The 25,847-nt window shown below is 39.5% G+C and overlaps 1 protein-coding gene across 3 annotated transcripts in view; it reads left to right on the forward strand.

The window, feature by feature from the left end:
- Positions 1-25,847, forward strand: part of LOC139716183 (uncharacterized) — an 84,844-nt gene that overhangs the window by 10,900 nt on the left and 48,097 nt on the right. The window contains exons 1-2 of one of the 3 annotated variants that reach the window (XM_071627745.1): positions 18,068-18,240; positions 22,698-22,774. The gene's annotated coding sequence lies outside the window, so the exon portion shown is untranslated. Of the gene's footprint in view, positions 1-18,067; positions 18,241-18,260; positions 18,349-22,697; positions 22,775-25,847 lie in introns of those variants that run through there. The other 2 variants (XM_071627746.1, XM_071627744.1) reach the window with 2 other exon arrangements.

Below are 25,847 nucleotides of genomic sequence, written 5' to 3' on the forward strand. Positions count from 1 at the left end.
AATGACAGGGGGAAATGGGAAATTGAAAGAAGGAAACATCTGCACAGCAAGCTGTCTTTTTTTTTTCTTTTATACCAGTATCTAATCAAATCATTTCCTCCACCACTTGGGCTATTTTCATTATTATTATTATTATTATTGTCATTATTTATTCATTTATTATTTTTTTTTGCATTGGTTGCCTGTCTGTTTGTTAGTTTGCAAAGTAACTTAAAATGTAATGAACAGACTTGAATGAAATTTTCAGGGAAATTTTGGTAATGACACAAGGTATAAATTATCAAATGTAGGTCGTGATCCCAATGACTGTCTGAGTGTAGGACTGTGATACCGTCAAACCTGTGTATAGATGCCAGGCAAAACATATTATGAGACTTACATTCTGTATACAATCTCATAATTTTGGCAAACCTTCATTCATTTGATCCACAAAATAACCCTGTTAAGAGATCAAAGTACGTATAAGTCATGATGCCTGCCCTTTTTAATGTATAGAAAGAGGCAGCTATGCTAACTTCCACATGCTGTTATAACATGTTAACAACATGCACATTACAACGGCTCTGATTGCAACGATTGTACAAACACATTTTTCTCATATTCAGTCCACACGCAAACACACACACTGCATGCATACTATGCACGAACAGGGAGAGTATGAGCCGCACGTGGGGAAGGTGAATCTCTGTATTGCACTGAAGGGAGTAGTAGGCGTACAGTGTAAGTGCATGAGTAGTAGCTGACAACGTTCGATAAGATGACTGCCTCTGCGCTGTCTCACTGCTTAACGGCAATTAATGTTTAGATTTGCAGTTGGCTTAATCTATGGGGAACTGGTTAGAAAATAATCTTTCTGGTAAGGAAATGAAATCCCTGCAAACATTTCTAAGGATTTACTTATTATTTTTAGACATTAAAGCAAACATTACAGGAAACCAAAACTCAAAGGCCTGAATTTACGAAGGTGGTACAATCTTTGTCCTTGGTTTAAACTATGGACAAAGACCGTAGTTTTGTGTGGGGTGCCAAGTGTCGCATGGCCTATTTCATTACAAAATCGGTCATTACCATTTTGTCGATACCATTTCGTAGATGAAATGACTGATTTCATAATGAAATAAGCCATGTGACACTTGGCACCCCATACAAAGATTGTACCACCTTCGTGAAATTGGACCAAAGAGAAATGTGGATTGAGTGAAAGCAGCAACATTAGTAGAACACATCAGTGAAAGTTTGAGAAAAATTGGACGATCTATGCAAAAGTTATGAATTTTTAAAGTTTTGGTGTTGGAACCGCTGGATGAGGAGACTAGTAGAGGGTATGACATCATGTGTGGACAACAATGTAAAGAAAATATAAAGGAATTCCACAAAAATTCATTTTTCATGAAATTTACACATTCCATCAGCTTGATGCTGACATTATGTTATTAGGGTAGTAATTATTCCCCCTGCTTTCTGAAAGCAGTTAGTCAAGTGCTCTTTCATTATGGTAGAAAAGTGAAAGCATGTTGAATTTTCTTTATATTTTCTTTACAATTGTTCCCCACACATGATGCCATAAACTCAAGTAGACTCCTCATCCAGCGGTTCCAAAACCAAAACTTTAACAATTCATAACTTTTGCATCGATTGTCCGACTTTCCTCAAACTTTCACTGATGTGTTCTACTAATGTTGCTGCTTTCACTCAATCCACATTTTTCTTTGGGTTTTGGTTTCCTTTAATGATGAAGAATAAAAGTGTTTCAGCCAGATTTGTCCTGATAAAGCGGTTCATGGTTCTGATTAAGCGGTGGAAATAACACATGAAAATTTTGTTACATCAAGTTTTGTTGCACTGAAGCTGGGTTCCCGCTAAAGCGGTTCCCGATAATGGGTGAGCACTGTAATCGGTATCTCAGTTTCTACTTGCTTCACTTGTAAATTTACTGCTCACAGCCTTTAGAGATGGCTGTGCTTTCAGAGGTAATGACAAACTCTTTTCAGCTTGCATAATTTGCTGATTATTGCCAGTTAGTGGGGCGAACCGTGAAGGTTTGGCATCATTTGCTTGTTTTACAACATGTGTGCCAAGCAGATCACATCTCTGGGTTTGCACCCATCCTTTGAAAGAAGTGAAGTGTGATTTTTGTTTGTTTGTTTGTTTTTTGTTTTTAACATGCAAGCAACAGCTGTGACTTTCTTGCGCATGGGATGTTCAGTTTTGTCCTTTCTGTGTATGGCAGGAAAGGTAAAAATACTGTTTTTCCACCAAAAAATATACCTTCTCAGCCCTCGGAATACTACAGTGCTGTTTGCATGGTTGACATTCTTGGATATGTTGTTTTGCCTCTCATCTGCAACAAGGGAAGGTATGGTCACCCACAACATTACTCCACTAGAGTCATAAGGACTGGAACTCTAGCCTCTTGAATACAAGACATTATATGTTCTTCTATCTGAGCCTTGTCCTTGTTACCTCTACCAAGGGAGGAGGTTATGTTTTTGTTACTGTTGGTTTGTTTGTTTTTTTGTTAGTTAGTTTGTTTGTCCTTTGGATTTGGATGAAACTTACAGGAAAGGTTGAGAATGACGCAAGTAACAAACGATTGAATTTTGGTAGTGATCGAGATTTTGGGGGGAATTTATGAAGGATTTTTGATATTTTGACAGGTAGGGTCAATGAACTTTGGAGTTCAAGCTGCGCATTTTTGAGGTTTTCAAACGCGCACTATTAAAAGTGCGTGCTCCAGTTTCTGCAGCTGGGCGAGGCGCGTTGCACAGCTGAGGGTTTATGATGTAACAAAGGCTTCTATATTGGGAAATTGGGCGATTTTTCAGCATGTATACCTATGGGTGTGGAAATCACTGATCTCTATGGAAGAGCCCAAAGAGCTTTTCCCCAGTAGTGGAGAGGAGAAAAATCTCTTTGGGGAGAGCAAGATCATCGGTGGAAAGTAGCTGCTTGGCGGAGGTCTGCGCTCTCAGAGTGCTTTTCTAGTTCTTGTAATGAAGTTGTGACATTCATTACCGGTGACATTGCTGTAGATATCCATGGGATGGAATCAGTTCATGAATTAGGTTGACTTCCTGTGCAAGTTTTTGTTTTGTTTTGTTTTCTTTTTTTTTTCACCAGAAGCAATGGAAAAAGTGTAACTTCAGAAATAATATATTCTAATTCTTTTAGATGGTGCTCTGATACTGTCACAGAAAAACAGGCATTTTTGTATAACATGTAACAGAGGTATGCATTGATTTTGGCTTGCATTTTTTTGGGCAAAGAACCTTGAGTGGTTAGTAGAACTATATTGCTTATCGTGAAATTTCTACCATATTGAAATGTTGGCTTTCTTGAACTGTTGCAGTTCTGTCAAGTTTCTGTATCACACTTCGTATAGCACACCCCCCCCCCCCCCCCCCCCCCCCCCGCAAAAAAAAAAAAGGGTCAGGACATTAGCAAAAGGGTTGCAGGAGCATTCAGTGTGATTCTTTAGCTGTATTTATCAATCATGTATGATCAAATATGTGTACCTCTGTACCTCTGGACACAAACTGCAATATCGAAAATTGTACAATATGTGACCCCTTGGAGTGACTCGTTGCCCTTGTCCAAATGGCTTGAAGAATAGCTGTGGATGCCATTATTTTTAAAGTGAATATGAGTAATATTGGTGTATTTGGACTTGTGTATCTGTGTGAGAATGATTATAGGTTTGATGCACGTTCAGAGAGAATAGGGGTATTGCAGAGACAGAAAAAAAAGAGCAAACGAAAAATTGCTGTGCAAACAGAAATCATTTGAAAGGTGGTAATGCATAGAGAGGCCCAGAAGTTTAGAGATGGAAAACATGATTTCCAGGAAGGAGTGGATACTTGCAAGAACTTGCCTGGGGCAGTTGAGGACTTGTGCACTTATTTTTCTATTAGGTAGCCAAAGCTTCCTCTCGCCCGTGCGTGTGTGTGCCAGACAGACCTGTAGACCTTTTACTCTGGTTTTGTTGGAAATGAAATGTGGCCTAGAGCTTTGAAGTAAAACAGAGAGGATTTTCATATTCTACCTCAATCCTGTGAAAAGAATGCTGTTTTCAGAAACAAATACTTCATGCTGCATTAAGAGATGAAAGCCTGTGGCATAATTCCACTTTTTGACCCATGGGTTTACACGAGTTGTATTCCGGTAAAATCTTGCAGACTACTAAATGTAGGATGTTTGAAAAGTGATACAACTTTGTTCATTTCTAAGAATGTGCTCTGGTTAACAATCCCGTAGTGGATGCTGTTTTTCTGCAGTAGGCTATGATGTCTTTTACACGACCTGAGGCTGGCACCTGAGAAGCCTGGAAATAGATGTAAATGATAACCAGCCAGCCTCAAGATGTATCCCTTTTGGTCCACCTGTGGGTGTGATCTAGTACTCTTTTCACGCTCAGTAAATTTCACCCGAGATCTCCTGGGAACTCGCCCCAGGTGATGCTGTAGTTTGAAAGGCATTGTGGGTAAAATTCTGGGTGAAATGCTAGGTGACTTTTCAAAAATCTTACCCTTGAACGTCCCTCCTGGTAAACTCCGGATGATGCTGTGGTATTAAGGTGTAGGTGAATTTTGCTGGCTGTTTCGCACATGTGCCATAAAGTTTGCTTGCACTGCTGCTGAAGAGCTAGTATGAAAGAAATTTTTCGTAGGTCTTCTTCGTTTGGTTCCCTGTTAAATCTTCTTGAGTTTCCAAGTGACCAGCATGAAAGGGGTACTGGGCCAGACCCACACCCCCCCCCCCCCCCACCTTGGCAGTCAACCAATCACATTATGATTGTTCCAGACAGTCAGAGTGCAGCGTGAGTGAAATCGCACATTTATTCAAGCCATATGCACAGATGAGCGGGGCTTGCATATGTAATGAACAGATACATGGCCATAAACAAATTCATGTAGAACAAATATTTTTAGTCGCCTTTCAATACTTTTACCATCAAATGAAAGAAAAAAAAAACATCAACGGATGAGCCCATGATCAAAATAAAATGGAAAAGAGGGATCTAGATTATCAAAATTGCTCTTGAATTTCAGTATTGTATTTCTAACAGAAATTCCTTCATGTTTGAGGCCAAAAACTAACATGAAATCTTCCATTCTCCTCTAAAGATATGGTGTGTGCTATGTTCACTAAAGTATATTGTATCACATTTAGGACACATTTTCTCAAATACGGGCCAGGAACTAACAAAATTCAGAGACATTCCTAACGTGGAGTTCCAAAAAGATGCCTTCGAGTCTGCACAGGAATTTTGTGCCTGTGATTGGTCAAAACATGTTGCATGATGCGAGTCTTGCTGTATCCATCGACTGCTAGTGTGTGCAGTTGGCTGCGGGCTTAATAGCTTTGATGTGAGGTGAAATGTTGATTATTATCTGGCAGTGACACATGGATGTGACAGTTGTCAGAATCTGTTATCAATTCAGCTTATCACAACACTTAATCATTCTACTCATGCTATTACCATCCCACCTATTTGGTGTGGTACGACGTCAGTAAAATTAGCTATACGAGTCAGTATGACTGTGCGCAGCTAAATCAGAATTCTGAAATTCTAGGCCTGTGATTGTGCGCAGCTAGCTCAGCCTCGGCTGCCTGTCTTGGCTCGGAACAGCAGTGCTGTACGGTATAGAGACAGGGCTGTATACGTGTACATCGAAAGTCCTAGACAACAACGTGATGCCCCTCACATGAATGTACAGATGAATTTCCTGTTGACACAGAGGACATATTTAGGAAAACTCAAATTCCACGAAGTAAAAACCAGCGAATCATTGATAATCCCCAGTATCATTGAAAACAACTTAAAACACTACAAGAATTTCCACATGTGGTATCTATGTACAGATACTGTATTAAACTTTGGCTAAAGACATGACTGGCACACACAAATTCGCACATTATGACATCAAAATTCTCTGTTTTAAAAATAGTGCCCCTCTTTGTCTTTTAATCATTTACAATCACTCAAATTTCATGTTTGTGTAATTGAAGAAATTACGGATATCTAATTTTAGTAATGATTTGGAACTAACAAAACATGAAACTATGTTCTAAAAATTACCTAAGCAGTGGCGTCATAATCATGTATTTTGATGCTAAAATGCTCTGCTAAAATGACAGCAAAAATAGGGAAATAAATACGGTATCAAATTAACAAGCACAATCGGCTCTTTCGCTTCCCCAACCATCCTGAGTCACACAATACATTGCGAAAGCTACCAACACTGTTGTTGTAACCTCTGCAAAAACTCTCGCAAAGTCTCGCAAAATCCTGTCAGTCTCGATGGCACCGACTGCGCAAACAAGATTCTGAATAAACTCAGCAGTTTTGTCTTATTATCAATGCGCTGTGGACTTACTGCAGATTCTGAGAGATACCCCCTTTGAGGATTGAAATGGGTTACGATTTTTGCCCCCATTGGGGATTGGAATGAGTTACGATTTTTACCCCCTATCACAGGCTTTTTGGGAAGGGAAGCCATCAACATTACCCCCCTATCACAGGCTTTTGGAAGGGAAGCCAGCAGAATCTATCCACTATCGCAGGTTTTTGGAAGGGAAGCTAGCAAAGCGGCTTGACCTATCTGGCAAAATGTCCTGTGAATAGAAAGCTAGCCAGGCATTCTTTGGAGCAAAACATGCACGATAAGCATATTTGGGAGAATTGGGGCAACCACCAAGAAGCTGACTACCCGTATTTCAGAATTTCTCGGTGTTTGAAACTAACCCTATTCGGGGCCATATTTCAGGATTGAACAGGAAAGATTTAAAAATGTTTCAGAGAAAAATACTAAAATACCTCGTATGTCAATAATTTTTTTTTTCAGGATTTTCTCCCTGTATTGATCCCCTAGATTATACCCCTTTCCCAGAATAATCTTGAATGGGCATGCAGTACAGATGACCACCTGAGTGTGTGTGTGTGTGTGGGGGGGGGGGGGGATGGGACCAGCCCCAAAGGCAACCATAACTTTTGTAACTAGAGAAGCACTCTGAGAGCGCAGACTCCGCCAAGCATGCAGCTCATTTCCATCACTGATCTTGTTCTTCCATATATATATCAGTGATTTCCACCCATACGTACTATAGCATGCTGAAAGTGTTTATAATACTAGTAGTGTACTGAAAGTCTCCCGATTTCCCAATATAGAAGCCTTTGTTACATCATAAACCCTCAGCTGCACAGCGCGCCTCACCCCAGCAGAAACTAGAGCACGCACTTTAGTGCGTGCATGCAAGCCTCAAATACGCGCAGCCTGAACTCCCAAGTTCACTGACCCTCCCTGCCAAAATATCAAAAATCCTTCATAAATTCCCCAAAAATTCTCGGATCATACCAAAAGTTGATCGTTTGTTACTTGTGTCATTCTCAACCTTCCCTGCAAGTTTCATCCCAATCCATTGTCTACTTTTTGAGTTATTTTGCGCACAGACAAATGAACGAACGAACGGACAAATGAACGAACGAACGAACGAACGAACGAACAAACGAACGAACGAACAAACGAACGAACGAACAAACCAACGATAATGAAAACATAACCTCCTCCCTCGGCGGAGGTAAAAATGTTGTACATTGTATGTAACTGTATTTTCAAACACACTTGTGAATTTATTTGGGTGCTGCTTGTACATTCTGACAGCTGATACGTACTTCATGTCTGCATATAAAGTATTCGGACAATGTTCACTCATGTGTACTGTGTACAAAATCTTTTGGTATACAAGCTATCTATCTCAGTAGATCTATGGATAGTTTCGTAGTGACAAAGTATTTTGGCAGAAAAGGTTGGCATTAGTGCAAGACTTGCCAGGGGAAGGGAGACCTTTACCTGTGGAAAAAAAAAGCCCCACATATATGTGTGCGTTCCCTATAAAGTTCCAAACAGAAAGTAAACAAGAACTTGATAGAAGCAGCACAGGCCCGTTCACAAACAACGAAAATCGAAATTTCAATCGCGATCCAAATTTCGATTTTTTTTTTCCGACCGTTCATACACAGGGAAAAATCGCACTTCGCAGCAAGGAAAGAACGATCAGTGGCCAAACTGCGCATGCGCGAATCTTACATGACCGAAGACTGACCCCGCAGTCCCAATAGAGTTTCGCACGCGCTACGAACGATGGGACTAAAAATACCGATTTCCGAATCTCGATCGCGCTCACACACACGACGCTTGGCAAAATAATTGCGATTATTCTGAAAAATCGCACTAATAGTGCGAGTTGGATCGCGATAAGGATCGCGGTAATTAGTGAGATTTTTCTGTCCACACTGGAAAAAATTTCGAAATTTTGATCGCGATAAGAAAATCGATTTTTAAATCGCACTTTTTCCCTTGTGTGTGAACGGGCCTATTATCTACTAGCTAGTCTCAAGAATAGAACCCTTGGCATGATCACAAACATCATGATTAGATTTTTGTTTCTTTTTCCTGTATTAAAGACAGCCAATGGTCAATATATGTCTATTTAACGTTGCACAGATATCAATCTACCAATTTATGGAAAAACTCGGATCTGACGTGTCCAAAGAAAACTGTGAGCCTTTCTTTAATTTTTGGAGTAACGAACCTTGTTTCATTTTCTGATGAACAAACCTTTGAAATAATGAACCTTATTTTGTTTCCAGAATAAATAAACATCTAGGTATTCAAAATTTGTGTATTTTGGAATGATCCATCTTTGGAAAAAGAAACCCTTTTCCATATTTGGATTGAAGAACCTTTAAGAATAACAAACATTACCAATTATATGATGCTCTCTTCAAATACATAACGTTTATGATAGAGACACATGGTGTGCTGACAGTGCAAGTACGTGTTACATCCGTGTGACACATGCACAGGGCAGTGATTTGTGACGGCTGATATGTGGAGTGTAGTTTATACACGGGTGCAGTCAATACATTAATTACGGTTTAGTTGTATTCACATTTGAATCGCTGTGCTATTAAAGGACAAGTCCACCTTCATATACATAAGGATTGAGAGAATGCAGCAATATTAGTAGAACACATCAGTGAAAGTTTGAGGAAAATTGGACAATCCGTTCAAAAGTTACAAATATTTTAAGTATCTACGCAGTTACTGCTGGAAGAGAAGACAACTACAGTGTATGATCTCACATGCGTACAACTATATAAGGAAAATAAAAAGAGAAATTCACGAAACTTTACTTTTTGAATAAAGTGCAAAATTCATAACTTTTTAACGGATTGTCCGATTTTGCTCAAACTCTCACTGATGTGTTCTACTAATATTGCTGCATTCACTCAACCCACATGTCTATGAAGGTGAACTTGTCCTTTAAATACCACGGCAATTTATTGGAACCGTTCTCACTGACAAAATGCCGTGGTAATAAGATACCACGGTACCATTGTCATTCAGGAAATGCTGTGGTATTTGTGTAGTGCTGCACATCTCCTACGGGGAGAAGACAGGAAATCTGTCAGTCACTTGAGAAATACACTCCTGTATGATCAGTGATATTTCGTGACACGATTCGCACTCAAATCTTGCATGCATATTTCCACAATACAGTAGTCTCCTCACAATCGGGTATACCGCTGATGCTATGTTTACACGATGTCCCCGGTGGCCACGGCAGCCCCGTTTCACAACGCACTACGTTCTTGGCACGCAGTGCGTTGTGGTAGATGGGACATTCTAGATTTAAGCAACATTTTCAGTTGCGTCCCACTACAGACCACCTCTAAGTTTTTTTACAGCCTGTCACATGCTGTCTTGTTTTACATGTTCATCCTTTTTTATGCCTCCGCCACAAAGTGGTGCTGGAGGCATTATGTTTTCCGGTTGTCCGTCCGTCCGTCCGTCCTTCCGTCCATCTGTAATCAAATTTTATGGACAGCGTAACTAAAAGACCTTTTAAGGAATCCCAATGAAACTTGGCATGTATGTGTATGAGGGGATGAAGTTGTGCCTATCAACTTTTGGGTGCACATGCTTAAGGTCAAAGGTCAAAAGGTCAAGGTCAAATGCTCAAAATTGCACTATTTCTCCCCATATCTATGCAATGCCTGAAGATATTCTCTTGAAACTTAGTGTATATTTACAAGTACTATCCAATTAAAATTCTCTGGTCAGAGTTTCAGGTCGTGAGGTCAAAGTTCAAAGGTCAAAGGTCAAGTGAAAATGTTAAAATTTCACTTTTTTTTTTCCATATCCTGGAAATGGTCCAAGGTATCTTCATGGAACATACTATATATGCATGTTCTGACTGGCAGTGATTATCTAGGGAATTTGGGGGTCATTGGGTCATTGGGTCAAAGGTCAAGGTTAAATCTTCAAAATTTGACTATTTCCCTCATAATTATTATTATACAATGCCTGCAGGATTTTTTCCCTTTAACTTGGTGTATACATGCATTACCCAATAGAGATTCTCTGGGAAGTTTTTTTGCCAAAAAGGTCAAAGGTCGAAAAGTCAAAGATCAAGTGAAAGTGCTGAACTTTACTTCTTCCTCCATCTTTGAAGTGGCTGAAGTTGTCTTGAAACTTTGTACATACAGGTGTATTTATGCATGTTCTGCCTGACAGTGATTCTCTTATGAATTTTAGGGTCATAGGGTCAAAGGTCAAGAGTCAAAGCCCATGAGAAAATGGTAACAGTTTACTATTCAGTACAGAAATTGCATTTTTCTCCATACTTGAAAATTACTCAATGCATAAACATATAAAAGGGTCAAAATTAAGTAAAACTCCTCAAATCCACAAATACATGCTTTCCCATTCGTCCAATTAAGCCTACATTGTAGGTCAGGGAAGGTGAACATTCAACACATTTGTGACAAACATGTCATTTTTATATTTTGCCAATTATGTGAAACTGCATCATATGACAGAAGAAAAAGTTCCAAATTTTTTTGACAGTTTTTAGAAATCTGTTACGGCATTCACGGCAGTCACGGCCCATCACGTCTGCCTATCCCGTCCCAATGCATTGTCTCACGTCCTTTCCACTTTGTCCACTGTGGCCTGAAACATAAATGCCGTGACCATCGGGAACATGATGTAAACACAGCATCAATTGATGTAAAAAGTGAACAATCAGTTCCGATTCTTGTTATATTTACCTGATAATTGTTGAGACATTTTGGTTAAATGGATAGAAATTTTCTTAACAAACCTTATCTATTCTCACTGTTTTCCATAGAAAGTTTTGAGATTAATGTTTATAATATAAAATCTGAAGGAATTGTGAGGTGCCAAGAGATGATAGAGGGCTATGGTTTGCGTTTTAACATGCTAAAATATTCAGTTTAGGATCAATTTGCTGCATCACCCGGGGCCCGTTTTATCAAAAGATAAATCTAACGTTAAGTCAAGATAATCTATGATTAACCTCTCAAATCAACTCTAAGTCCACTTAATCAATGATTAACTTCCAAATAAACTTCAAGTCCGTTTTATCAAGAGACCCAGAGTTGAAATCAACTCCAACTTCATCCCAAATCAACATATAAGTTTTCTCAACCGCTCCAAATCCATGATAACTTAACAGTTGATAGAATATCAACTTTAAGTAGAGACAGTCTAGGTAGACTCAGTTGTAAGGCAATTTACAGAAGAGAGATGACTGTCACACTTTCCTAGTCTAGCTGGGGTCTTGTCACAAATGTTTGTCTGTCAACTGCTCACTTTCTCTGACATTTAGTTACGTTTCTTTCATGTAATTATGGTCTTTTCCTTGCATGAAATTCATGATCGGCACGCATTGCTCACGCGACTGCGCTGCACGCAAGCACCCTAACGTTAGACAGCAGTCTCAATCCCACCCTGCGCGCCCGGCGCCTCGGCCCGCCCGCCCATCGCCAGCAAGGGCAAGTAACCAAGTAACTGGAACCGCATCTGTGTGCAATGCATATCTTGCCAAAGAACCCATATGCGAGGAAACCAGTGATTTCTGATGTGCGTAGGCCTACATAGAGCTAGTTCGTCAATAGATACTGATTAATAATGATAGTTTAGTAGGCCTAGATCTATACAGAAAATAAAGAGTTTAATTCTATAGCACCGAGTACGACAGTATTAAGATCTATCTAACCAGTTGAGTTAGGGAAGTTTAGGCCTAAGTAACGTTACAGCGGGTCATTTGTACTTACCGTAACACTGCAGACTAGAGCGTCTACTAGGTCTAGAATTTCGACATGTAGATTTGCGATCTATTCTTTACAAAGCCGATCTGCGGCGTAGAGCTAAAAACAAGCTACTGTAGTCACCACACTCTCACAAGTTTCCATAATCCTACACGTAAACACACACGTCTTGAAACAATGCATACACGACCTTCACCTTGGACAGTCGGTTACTGTACGTTTACATCCATGTCAATGAATACTGTTATAACGTTAAATTGACTGAGATCCTACATAGTGTGCGGGATCTGTACAGTACGCGCGTACGCAGATTTTTGTTGAGCTCGAGATGTGCTAGATCTATCGATCTACTTTCGTCAATACAGCGCAAAACAACTGCATATTTTGCGGTTCTGTTGCAAACGGCGGCTGTAGCACTAATCATACTGCTGCACACTAGCAGACTACTCTTCCGTGGCTGTGGCAAACAATGCATTCGTGATTTTGTTGTTTGTTTTGCTTTATGTATTGTATTGTTTTTAAGCAGACAGTACCGGAAACCAGCCTCGTCCTGTATATTTTGTTTTGACTAAATCGATAATTAAGTCATGGTGATGAGCTTTAACTATAATCGACCATTAAGTCTCTTCGTAAAACGGAAACTTAAAGTCTATTTAAAGTTATAGCGGACTTCATGTTGGATAAAGTTAGCGTTGATTTCACAATCAACGCTAACTTTATCTTGATAAAACGGGGCCCAGAAATAGACATGTATTTGTACGCGCCAAATATAGACCCTTGCATGAGCACCATAGACAAACTGTCCAAACTACGTACACACATAGTACACACTAATCACTACTCATATCTAGCCAGCTCTTGATAAAATTGAAGAATACAAAGCTTTCTTTGAATTGTGATTATGACATAGTGAACTTACGATTGCCGTTATGGGAACAACAGAATTTATGGCTGCATGCAAGCTTTATGATGTCTCCTTGCATTTACAATAACTTGTCGGACGTATGTTGTACAATGTACTTGCATGAATGGCGAGTCTGCACTCATGCAAGCAGTACCTCGTTGACTCAAACATTGACTCATGGAATTTGCAAAAGCTTTGCTAAATATATGCTGTTATATGCTGTACTATGCAGATAGTTGTTTCACTGGACCATCCATTAAGTGTGAATGAGCTGATTTAATAGTCTTGTTTGGAAAGGCCAGTGGTCAAAGATATAAAAGAGTTTTCTTCATAAGCCCTCATAATTTAGCCGTAATTATTTTAAAAATTGTAATCAAACTTTGTTCAGGCAAATACTTTGTGGCATATTTACTGCTTTACACTTGGCCGAGGAAACTACAGTGATGAAGGGTCAAAGGTCAGTTAGTTTTACTGAAGTAGTCCCAAATAAAATGCGCCGTGCCACAGCGAACCAGAGCAATCTGGATTGTACTACAGTGGTACAATCTGGTATGGTTCAGGGAGCATTCTGGGCCATTTTCAGAAGAGTGCCACAAAGTTACCTTTGAGGCATGTGTAGCTCATTCAGCAAAATTTTTAAAAAGGGCATTGAGCATTCATAAAATAAGATGTTATTTTAGCACGTTATATGTGGTATCATAATTACTTTTTCCGATCACTTCTCAGACTAAACTTTTAGTGATATATTATTGTAAATCGTATACAAACTCGATGCGGCACAGTATGCTTTGGCACGGTTGTGCTCAGTCCCATTCTGTGGCGAGGAAATGTTTGCTCTGGCACGCTCTACACCACATTGCGGGTGATCTACCATGGTATGCTTCCTGGCATAGGCTGCATTTATCATCTTTCCCATGATTGAATCACGTTTCAATACCAACTATCAATACGCATTTGCAAGGGCCTTCCAAATCACATTTATAGAGTTATTGCGTTAATCATCTCTATTGTGAGTGGAGAGGAAGGCTTTGTCACTTTGCAGATCCACTGTGCAGTTTGACCCAAGGAGCAGAGATCATTTAGTTGGCATGGGTAGGTTTGAGATAAACGTGTTTCAAAACGTCTTTGCATTTATCATCTCTATGTAAATGTGTTTCTGGCTCAAATGTGTATGAGATAGCACTTTTTTCATTGTTTCAGAAAGACATTTCTAACCCCACAATCAAAACAGCTTTGTGTTTATCAGTTGCCCGTATCTCCCTGAAAGCCGTTTGGAAACCTTACTTCTGCTCCAGAAGTGAGTTGATAAACGCACCCAACAAGTTTCCTCTGACAAGGTTCGGCTTGGGAGCGTTCTGCCATAACTGAGAGGTTGCTCTAGTCCGCTCCACCTGGATCATTCTTACACGCTTTAAAGATCGGTCTGAACACGCCCATAGATTCAGTGTTAATATTGAGATTTTCAATTTTGCAATGTCTTTTTTCTTCGTGTATCATATGTTTCATCAGATGAGAGCAAACTTTTGTTATCAAAGGAAGAGTAGATAAAAAAACAAGTGCTGTAGTTTGTCTTTTGTAGTGTTGACGTGACGCATGACGTTTATTGGATGTATACATTTTGTTCAAAGAGATGTTAGACTTGCACAGTTTGTAGCCAGCGTGAAAACTGTAATTAATAGAGAAAGGAAGATGAGATGCAAAGAGAGAAAAACCCCCCCGACGAGTTAATTGAATACACCAGATGATTTTCATGTTGGTCATGCAAAAAGCTTCATATGTTGAAAAGTGGAAAGTTATGCAGACTTTTTTTCTCTCTCTTTTTCCTTGCATTATTTATTTGTGAATAATTTTTGTTACTTGTAAATGCAATTTCAGTAATTTAAGCATTTTTAGTGTTTTTCTGTTTTAATTTTTAACTTTAACTTTGAGCACCAAACAAGCGTTCCCCTTCTTGTTGATGTGTGGCATCAATTCTTTGCTTCAGACATGAGTACTATGACGGTAAGATGTACCGGAATATCTGCTGATCACTAACATTTTTGTAGAAGATAGTTGAGAAATTTCCTCACATTTCGATAATGTCATCTGTATTTGATTGCAACACACAAGTTCACAGAATATCGCATTTTAGTGCATGGAAAGCATCCGATGTCTCTACGTTGAAACAAAGAAAAGAGGATGGTACATATATCAGTAACTATCACACCAGTTGGTTTCACACGGCCCAAGCTTCCTGTTCTCATGGTTCAATATATGTACAGTGGCAAACACAGTGGGAAAAAACTTGGGCAGACGGGCCTGATCTACACAGTAGGGATGGAGTATGAAAAGCTCCGCTGAGTAGACTGGTTGTGTGCATTGACGGGCAGGCATTGTGTGCATAAAAAGAAAAAAAAAAAAACACCGTGCAGAGGTCACGGCACACCCTGGCTTTGCCTCATTGGTTGCCTGCCTTTTACCAGTCAACGGGCATGCGGTATCCACATGACAAGTTGGTTTGCAGCATCGGGCACTTCCATGTCGAGCACAGGGCTTTGCATTTCTCGGAGGCAGGTTACGCGGTGCAAAAATAACTTTTGAGGGACGGGTGCTTCCGTTTAATATGGAAATAGAATTCTGCTCGTGAAACGATGTTCACATTTAGATTTACAAAACCTGTTGAATATGAGATATTTTAAGACTTTCCAGGAGTCGAAGAACTGTTAGGTTACGTTATTTTGTGAAATGTGTCTCGTTAAGAACTATTTTGAGGGTTGACTCCTGGACGTTTTACGCCTCTTGTATAAATTGTGTAAATATCCTACGCCTTTTAACGTATGCTATGTAATTAGTTTAGCCACAATTCAGAGAACGTAATTTTGGATCATTCTTTCCTTTTTTCTCAAAATAGTTCCGTATGCTGATATGTCACTTACAGAAATAAAGATCATTGTGTTTACCGTACATCTAATACCATATTACGTAAACAAAATGTCTTTTTAATCTCTTCAGCATTTGAAATGTGTCTTCAGATCTCAGAATATACCACTTAAGAGCCAGGAAAATAGTGAAACTTTAGCACGTATGTTTATGTACGTAATTAAGTGTATACATTTATTATATATGTACATATGTGTACTGTATAAGCTGTTATTTTCACGAGGGTTTAATTTTTGGGAATTTCGCGAATTATTGTTCTACTGTGAATTTAATAATATGCGAAAATGTTGCCATGCGCAAGGGTGATAGTGCACTTACAATAGCCTTGGAATCAATACGCAAAAATAAAATCTTGTGAGAATGTCTGTGACCTCATTCGTGAAAGTATACATGCGAAAGTAACGGCTAATACAGTATGTTACTCGTGGATTTGTTGAAATGTGATAAATTCTAAAACTACTTCTCGTGTGCAATGTAACACTTTTTTACTGGACACAGGTTTGAAGTACTTATAATATTAAGCAAGGAAGTTTCCTTGGACAGAGAAACGCTCTCACAATGTAATGTGTGAGGTGTTTCATGTTATATATGGAATCGTCCCACTCTTTCGTATCCATACATAATGTTCCTGCTTTGTAGAGAACATGACAATTAGCAATTTCCTGTAGTAGTCCATATTCGTCTCGTATACCCGTGTACGCTTTGTTTTATTCATGTTTTTGTAGTCTGCTTCGTAATATGATCCGACAAACATAGCTTGCAATAATGTTCAGTAGACATTGGATGCCAGAAATTCGGCTCAACAAGAGCAGTTGCTATCTGCACGATTATTTTATGTTGAGGTGTGCCTGCTTGTCTTTTGAACCAAAAGCAGTTACCATGCATCTGCCGATCGCTCTTAAAATTCATGCAGGTAATGATAATGTACAATGTAAGAGCTGGTGTTCTCAATAGACAGCCGATATACAATGTATATATTTAAAGAGTCTGTTCTCCCATTGTACATGTACAGACGTGAAATCCACTCATATACAATATCAGTTGTTAGATTTGTGACAAGGTGATTTGGGAAAGTGGGACTATGAAAGTGATGATGACAGACAACATGGACTAGTTATTTCAAAGGTACTTTGTTAGTTATATTTGCCATACAGCAAGAGTAAAGGCTTGCGAGTTTGCACACTTGCATATTTGCACAGAATAAGTTTTAGCTACTCATAAATGCCATTTGCTTAAGAAAATAACAACTACTTGGTATGATTATATATCCCCAAAAGTGTTTGCATTACTCACGTGAACTCAAGAACGTGAACTCCAAAACGTGAACTCAAGATATGTTTCATGTGGTCTTTGTACTGCTGTCTCTATTGCGTATTCTCGGAATTTAACATTTAGCTGTTACACATTGATGTCAAAAGTCATTCATTATGGAATGACACCTATGATGCAAGTCATATAGATGCATTTTCATTGGTACGGGTTTGAATAATAACATTGAACATGTTCAAAGTCGTCTGCCTGTAATTCATGAAGTGAAGCCATAGGAAAGGCTGGGAAGGCAGATGAAACATGCTTCGAAGGAACGTACAGTTGGCCTGTATGTATCATAGTATCACCTTTGGAATTATGAGAACCTGCCTCTTTGCAGGTTGTATTTTTGATGTTCACATTTAGTATGTTTATATATTTTTTCGTTTCAATAACACGGTGTGCATTGCGGAACTTTTAGACAGGAAACAGAATTCAGAAACAGCTTGTACTAAAACGTATGAGAACCTGTCTCCGCATTACACTTCTTTTCTTTTCTTTTTTTTCAATGGGGGGGGGGGGGTGTGGGGAAAGGTGGATAAAAACACTCATATTGATGTACCCGGGAGAACCCCTACAGCTATGAATGGAACACCCGGGTGATCGAGGCCGCACAATGGAGGAGGGCTCCTGAGGTGTTATGCAACATTGCTTTATCATACTAAAACCTCTCCTTTTCAGCACAGCCAAACATTGTGAGGGCACAGCTGTGACTTGTTATGCTAATGCCTTACTACCAACGTATGATAATGAGCCCGGAGCTCTGCAGCCAGTAGCTACAGTGCGTGCATGCACACCAGTGTCCGTGGACACATTTTCAAGGGGGCTGGGCTTAGCAGCGTTCTGCCCTCCTTCCACATGCATGGCAAGGGGTCTTGTCATTCGACACCACTCTGGAGTGTGGAGTGTGTTGGCCTTTTTTCCCCCACTCCACCCCTCCTCTTCCATGAGCAGTCTGTGAAGTTATGTGGTAAGTGACAAAGTTTGTGAGGCACGCAGATTTCACTTGGGTTTACAGACCAGAGGTGGAGGTACAGCAGGTTGCCACAGCCATCTTGATTGTGAACTTTTACTGATGGTGAGGGACGTAGTCATTCCTGTGTTGGTAGTAACTTATAGAATTGTGTATGTCATGCTGGTATGGATATGAGGTGGTTCTCGTTACAAAGTTTTGGTGTCACGTGATGTTCGTTGATACACATGTTATTGTTTGTCGTGCTCACGAAAGTTTTGTCTTGTTGGTGCATAGTTCCTTGGTGTAGGCCTAAACTGCCAAATGTCAGTCCCCAGGAAATATCAAAGGTAACGGTATATCGTAAAAGCAGTAGCACCAAATTACCACGTGAACGTTCTGTGGTCATTGATGACTTGGGCGATTAACCTGTTGCAGGAAGGATTCAATTGATAATAGTAAGCAGGCTGTGGGGGAGGGGGAGGGGGGACAGGGGTGCAGGGGAGAGGATGGATGGATGAGATACCTTCCTAGAAACTAAAAGGTGTATAAAAACTTAACTTTAGGAATAGGATTTGTCTTCTGGTTGTATGTAAAATATATTAGATGTGTACTGTTTGAACCTTTGGTGTTTTCCAACATGAGTGACTGCTGACAACTATTCTGTTTGAATGAGGCTTGAGTGTTGAGAGTAATAAAGCAGAATTTACTCTAAAACCTGGAACATTCGCTGCATTAAACTTTCACTAATCGGAGCCAACGGCCTTTTTCATGGCATGAAATTTTCACGAATTGCCTCTGGCAATGAGTGCATTGTATAGAACTCTCGCGTGCATTTTACTTAAATTGCGTATCTTGGATCCTCACAAAATTCGTGAAAGTTCGTGAAAGCGTGAACAGTTCTGCTTTAACAGTATTCTCCATTTCTGAATATTTTGTTTCATTGTTTTTCCTGTGTTTGCTCAGAGACTCAGAAAGTACTGTCAGTAAACCAAAAATGTTAGTGGCATTTGAATTTGTGTGAGCCAAGATCTGCGAAATTAGAATGCAAGTTCTTGTCTACACTACTGTAAAGCAAGACATTTTTGCGAATCGGAGCCGACAGCCTTTTTTGTGCCATGACATTTTTGTGAATTGCTACTGGCATTCAAGGCATTATGTGAAGACATGAACTTTCGCTGTCATTTTAATTTCCCAAATTCTGGCTTTTGCGAGGTTTGCAAAATAAAAATGCATGCAAACCTTTCTGGTTTTACAATTGTATGCTCTGAATGCCAGTGACAATTCGCAAAAAAATTTCATGCCGCAAAAAACGACAATCGGCTCCATTTTGCGAAAATTTCATGCCGCGAATATATATTGCTATGCAGTTACGTCTGTTAAAAATGATGCGTTTGGTGGAATGCAGTGTTCTATTTGGGTGCTTCCCCATTTTTGAGCAAATGTGAAATACAAATCGTATCTATTTTTCTATCACGTAAAAGGAATATCTGAGCCAATACAATATAGAGTTTGATCAAAGCCCAGAAAATCATTCCGAATCCCGCATGAGCGTGTTGTCTTTTCTCTCGTAAAGCTTGTGAGCAATACGTGTCATAGTACTGTGAATGCAAAGTTGTGCATTTGTTTATATTGAATGTAAGTGCAAAATTTGTATGTGAACAAATATTCTAACATTTTAAAGTTGCTGCTGTATTGTTTAGGGATGAATTGCATTCATGTATTCTCCATCATTGCTTTGTATGAAGTGACGGTGATGCATCCTTTTGTCATTCATTATGTCAAATTACCATAAGGACCTGAATACATGTCAAGTCTCACACTGATGGCGTGAGACTCACACCTCGGGGTCTTTCTCACGCTGACATGCCCGTTGGGCTTTTTCTCGCGTCTCACAAAATAAACTCTCTTTAACACATCTTAACACACACATACAAAGAAAAGGAAAAAAAAAAGAGATTTCCAATAACCATTCCAATTACCATGATCACATTTTGAGACAATGTAGGCCCTATGTTTTTTTTTTGTGTGTGTGACAGAATAAGCCAAAATATTACATTTAGTATGCATTAGATCACACGATTTACAGTTTATTGAAAATGCTGCAAGTGGTGCGGACACACCGCAAAATTCACGTCTTGCTGCTCTCTGGCCTTGACATTTCTTGACCTGTGAAGTTAGAATGCCGTGTAAGAAAGAATCAAATGTTTGCATTTTGAGCCACAATTTCAAAAGAGCAATGATTGTCTTCCTTAGCAAATCAGGCACTCTGAAGACCAGCAGGGTACTGCAACACTAGCTCATTTATTGTACACGGTATTCAAAACAGGCCTGTCTGTGAGCAGTTATACTTGTAGGGAATGCAGGTGGTTCCCAATGAAAACATCATGATGCAAAATGATATATTGATATCCAATGGCATCATTTTCAAGTGCTATTTCCAAGTCATGGTAGCTGATTTAACTACACGTAATAACAGAAGAAGAGTTTGTGTTGATGTGTTAAAAGTTTGTGATAGCAGTAGGGTAGCAGTGCCAGTCTTCTATGTTGGTACTTATGTTTAGTGCAAACAGTGTTTTCAGGAATAAACTACAATGTATTATCTTTTTCAAGCTACAATAAAATATTGAAAGCTGCAAGATTTTGTGCTTGTAGGAATTAATAATTTCCATAGTTTGATGTTTAGTTTGTATCACAAAATTATCAGTGCAGTGATCTAGATGCTGATTATCATTATTTGTTGTTGATAGTAAAACGTGATTGCGGAAGCTCATTAAGTAGTAGCTACAGTGTAAAGTAAGAAGTATACGGGTACTCCGTAATAGTTTTGAAATGTTCAATAACATGTAGTGGAGTATTTCCAAGTATTGATCATCTTGGAAAAATTTGGAATTTCCAGCAATATGTTGCTGTCTGTTTTGATACAGGCATGTTGTACTGCAGTGTGCACATATCAAATATGTTATCACGTGATACGGTTTTCTTCATTGCATTGATCCTGTATGCCATGTTTTCCACACTGAGTACGGGCTTTACCAGTCACACATGCCTTTGTACATGGACAGCCATTGCTTATCCTGCGTACACTCTCCTCGTTCCACAGTCACTGCCCTCCCAGTGGCCTCTTTGCGCCAGCCTTGAATATATTACCCCAGCCGTTTTTCCCTACTGGCGTGTCAGAACTTTGGCAGGCAACCAAGTGCCCTCCACCACAAACAAACAACCCTCAGCCCAGCCACACAGCCATTGGCTTCCATCATGCCACCCAAGCGTGGGATTTCAGTTGACGACTGCATAATTACGTGGGGCTGTTCCATTACTGAGAGGGAGAGGGGGGTTGTACGGTGTGCTGCAGTTTGCCTGTCTGGTCAGACGCTAACATTGTGCCTCATATTTTTGCAGTGTTCATTGATAAAATTTCAAGTATGGTGAACGTTGGTCTGACTGACGTGATACGCCGTCGATAATCTCTCCCGAATCTGATTTTCACGTAATGCTTGTTTCTGTGTTAGAAACAAGAATGCTAGAATTTAGTGTTTGGTTGGAAATAGTCTGTGAATATTGTGCGACTAAATCTGGAGAACTGTCAAGAAAACGTGAAGCATGCCATTTTAAAGGAAATGTAAAAAAAATATATCACTAATGAGCAAGCAAGGTATACATATTGAAAGTTGTGATGTTTGTGTATACGGATAGACATATGAATAATGCAGCTATTCATCGTATGATGGGTTGCTGGTGATGTTTCGCACTAAATTGAAGTGTTGATGTATACGAGAGTGTTCAAAATACAGTAGATGAGCACGTTTCAGAGTTTGTGAGTGTGTGAAACTTCATTCGGAAATTCACTTGGACTTTAAAGGTGCATAATATTCAAAAAGCTCTAAAAGTGGAGACGTATTGACATTTATTAAAAAAAGAATACCTCTGTGAATGTCAGTATGTTGTTACCGGTGACATACATCTTGCTACTTGAAATAGTTCTGTAGAGCCTGTGACTTTAATAACGTGACATAGTACTCTACATTTTTTTCATTCAGGATTGAACACAATTATGATTTACATGGAGAGTTTTCGGAGATGGTATGGACTCTTACATTTACCTGAATGATGTATTGACGCATGTTTTCATTGATTCTCCTTGATCTGAGCCGTGGAGAAAACATTTGTACAGGAAAATGTGGAATGTGGCAATGTTTTACATTCAAAACCGAGTAGGAGTATAACTGTATTAAAAGTCCTATGCAAGTGTCACCCCTGTCACACGATAATGATTACTCTAACGATGCACGGGAATAGCTGTACTTTTGGACTTCTTGACTTCCCAGCTTCAAATGGTCTTAACTTCTCTATTCTTTGCTAAACTGCTCAGACTTTACTTTAATGTTACTACATTTTCACAGTTCTTCAAAGTAGCTTTTAAATGTTCTATATTGATATCTACTTCAATTTGTCTCTTTCTGTACCTTATGCAGCAAAAAGCAGTCAGCGAGGACTACTGGTAGAAGTCCCATCTAACTCGAGCAGGACGAGGGAAACGGCAGACCTGCTGGTGAGAGACTTTTACAAATGCTATCTCAGTGCTTTGTGGTCAATTGTAGAATGTCAGAGACATTGGGAAGAATGCAAAGGTCCCTTTTCTTGTGATCCCCAATTATTCATACTCAGTACAATATCTAACAGATGTGTAATCTTTATCAAAACAAGCTCAACACCAACAGAGCAATCAATTGATACTTCTTGACCTACATGATATTGTGCACAAAGGTTGCCCATGATCACCCTTTTCTTTTGCGAGTTGGAAATGTGCTCTCAGGCATGCCAGGGGGGTGTTTCATAAAGCTGTTCGTAAAGTTACGAACAACTTATAAGGGACTGGTGATCAGTTCTGATGTGCTATACGCCAGTATTAAGAAGGAAAAGCCGGACGACCTCAGATACGATGTGGAGAGACTTTATTCACCGAGCCCGAGAGGACTGTAACTTGTTAACACCAGAGGGCGTTAATCATGCGACATACAAATGTACATCGTACATGTACAGGTATTCAACATAACCATAACATATGGCGTGACTGCCTTTTTCTTCTACTTTCAACACAAATGAAACTATCATAAATAAAGAGTTAACAATTATGCATATAAACAAATCTAACAAATATATGTCCTGTGGGTTAGTAACTAACCAAGACCTGACCACAAATATATCTGTGCTTAGTTGACAAACAACACAACCTTTAACACAGTTGTCATATATATGACTATTATTTCATACTCATGAACTACAGTATATATCAATTGTCACTTGTACTACAATACATTCATAAACATATGGTTGCTGTCTAATAGCCAATATCAACTTCCTAATAAAGTTTCCAATGATATGACATTGGAACTTCAAATAATCTGTACCATCCCATATGCATGTACTGTGGCTCCTTAAGATAAATCTCCGACATCTCAAATGGCCAGAAAAGAATAATGAACACAACTTACAAACAGTCAAAATACATATGGAGAATATGTATACAACATATTAACACCAGTTAACTTTGCTAACCTAGCATTACCAGATACAAAACTAATTATCATATAACAGTTGAAAAATTGTACCTAAATACAATGATCTTAAAAAAAACTCATCCGTCATTCATTGTGACATACAGCTGTAAGACTAAAAACATAAACTCAATACTGCAACCTGTAGTATTGTACATCATTCAACCCTTCTGTTCCCTGTCTGGAAAGATGACTACGTCACCACTCTCTGTGAACAAAATAATGTCCCCTCCAAAACTTTTAACATCGGAATAATGGCATACATACAAATAGTGATGACTTAAATGTAATGCGCATTTTATGAAAAATAAAGTGTCCCTATAACAAAAATCACAGTAACCTATCACAAGGTACAGACTTGCATCCAAACAGGGATGAGGACCACAGCTGTAACTATCTCAGTTAGACTCGTTAAGTTCCATTGGATACACTTACCAAATATAATTAGACAAAAATCATTCATAATTTCCTCAAACAAACAAAATTTACACTGAACAACTGTACAACATTCCTTAACCCCTTACCGTCATGCGTGCATACTGCCATCCTCTACTGCACAGGGACCATGTCATAAAAATGACGAACTTACACCAGCTTAAAACAAAATGAATACATGTACTTCTACACCTTACAGAAAATTGAACAATAAACGAAACAATCACACATGATTTTAGCATGTTCCCAGTACAATGTACCATAATACATGAATTGAAGTATTACAATACAACAAATCAGCTTATGAGCAAACAGCCAATAGAGGTACACGAAAGGCTGTGAGTACCCAATGATTAAACTGATGAAGTGGTAGGCAACCGTCACATACAAAAACATAACATAATCAACACCATCAATGTGAAAATTAAACTAACCAATAATATTAAGGTACAGCACACAAATTTATGCAACAGTCCAATCATGCTCAACTTTGTGATGATTGGCACAAATCACAAAATACAGGTACATGTAGTTGGTATTGGCCTCACGAACTGAAAAAAAAATCAAGGGTACATGATAAAAACCATCTGCATCTATGCACTGGGTACATATACACATCTGACAAACTAATTTCACTGACTAGTATATCCCCATTACAAATAACCATGAAAACATTCATGTTACCAGTTTGATGAGTGAATAAATTTGTTGTTTTCTGAAGAATAAACATTGATATGATCTAACGCTGAATGAGTAAAACAGTTATTAAAAAAATATTAGAACAAATGTCAAACAATGTTACATGAGGAAAAAACGGTACTCCACCACAAAGATGCCCATTGGGAGGGGGGTACACTTTATCCTGGGGAAAGGACATGGGGCAACTTAGGGAAAATTGTACGTGGACATGGGGAAACACTGTCTGGGGGGACAAGCCTGATCCCTCTCGGCAGGGTTACATGTGGCACAATGGGGTGCAATCCGAGTCCATGGGCGAGGGGTGGGGGACTAGGTCGGTGAAAAATGGCTACATGCGGGACCGAGGGTGGGGGATGAGGTGGATGGATGTTCATCCCATGGTCAGTTGAAGGGTGGAGACTGAGTTCTACGCAACAAGATCCAAGATGAACGTCACGAGAAGTCGAGGGGTCTTCGCCTAGAAACGAGTGGAGACCATAGACGGGAGGCTCATCATCATAGGCCTGCAGAAGCATGTCGCATACAGGGCTGCGGTCAGGAGGAAGCGGATCGCTCACACTGACTAGGATGACCTGCTTCAGAGGGGGACCATCATCGACGACCACGGGAAAGTCGACGCTAGCCACAGGGATAGCATCAATCTCTCGGTAGCCATCATCGCGAGCTGGGGGGCTCCCATCATCGTGCTGGAGGACGTTGTCGACATCGGGAATGGTGTCATCAGCAGGGAGTAAACCATCAACATCTAGATGGTGTCTGTTGACATCAGGGTTGCAGATGACGTCGTGGTGGGAATTATCAGCAGGGTGTGGCTGGCTGTTACTGATTAAGCCACCATCTAGTGACTGATCATTGTGAACGGGTGACCTAATCATAGCCGTTGTTATCTGAGGTAACGGAAAATTGTCCTCATTACAACTGCAGGGCAGCAGG

Source organism: Diadema antillarum, unplaced genomic scaffold, assembly GCF_040938485.1.
Source record: "Diadema antillarum isolate AM-2024a unplaced genomic scaffold, OU_Dant_1.0 scf00000062, whole genome shotgun sequence".
Lineage (NCBI taxonomy): Eukaryota > Metazoa > Echinodermata > Echinoidea > Diadematoida > Diadematidae > Diadema > Diadema antillarum.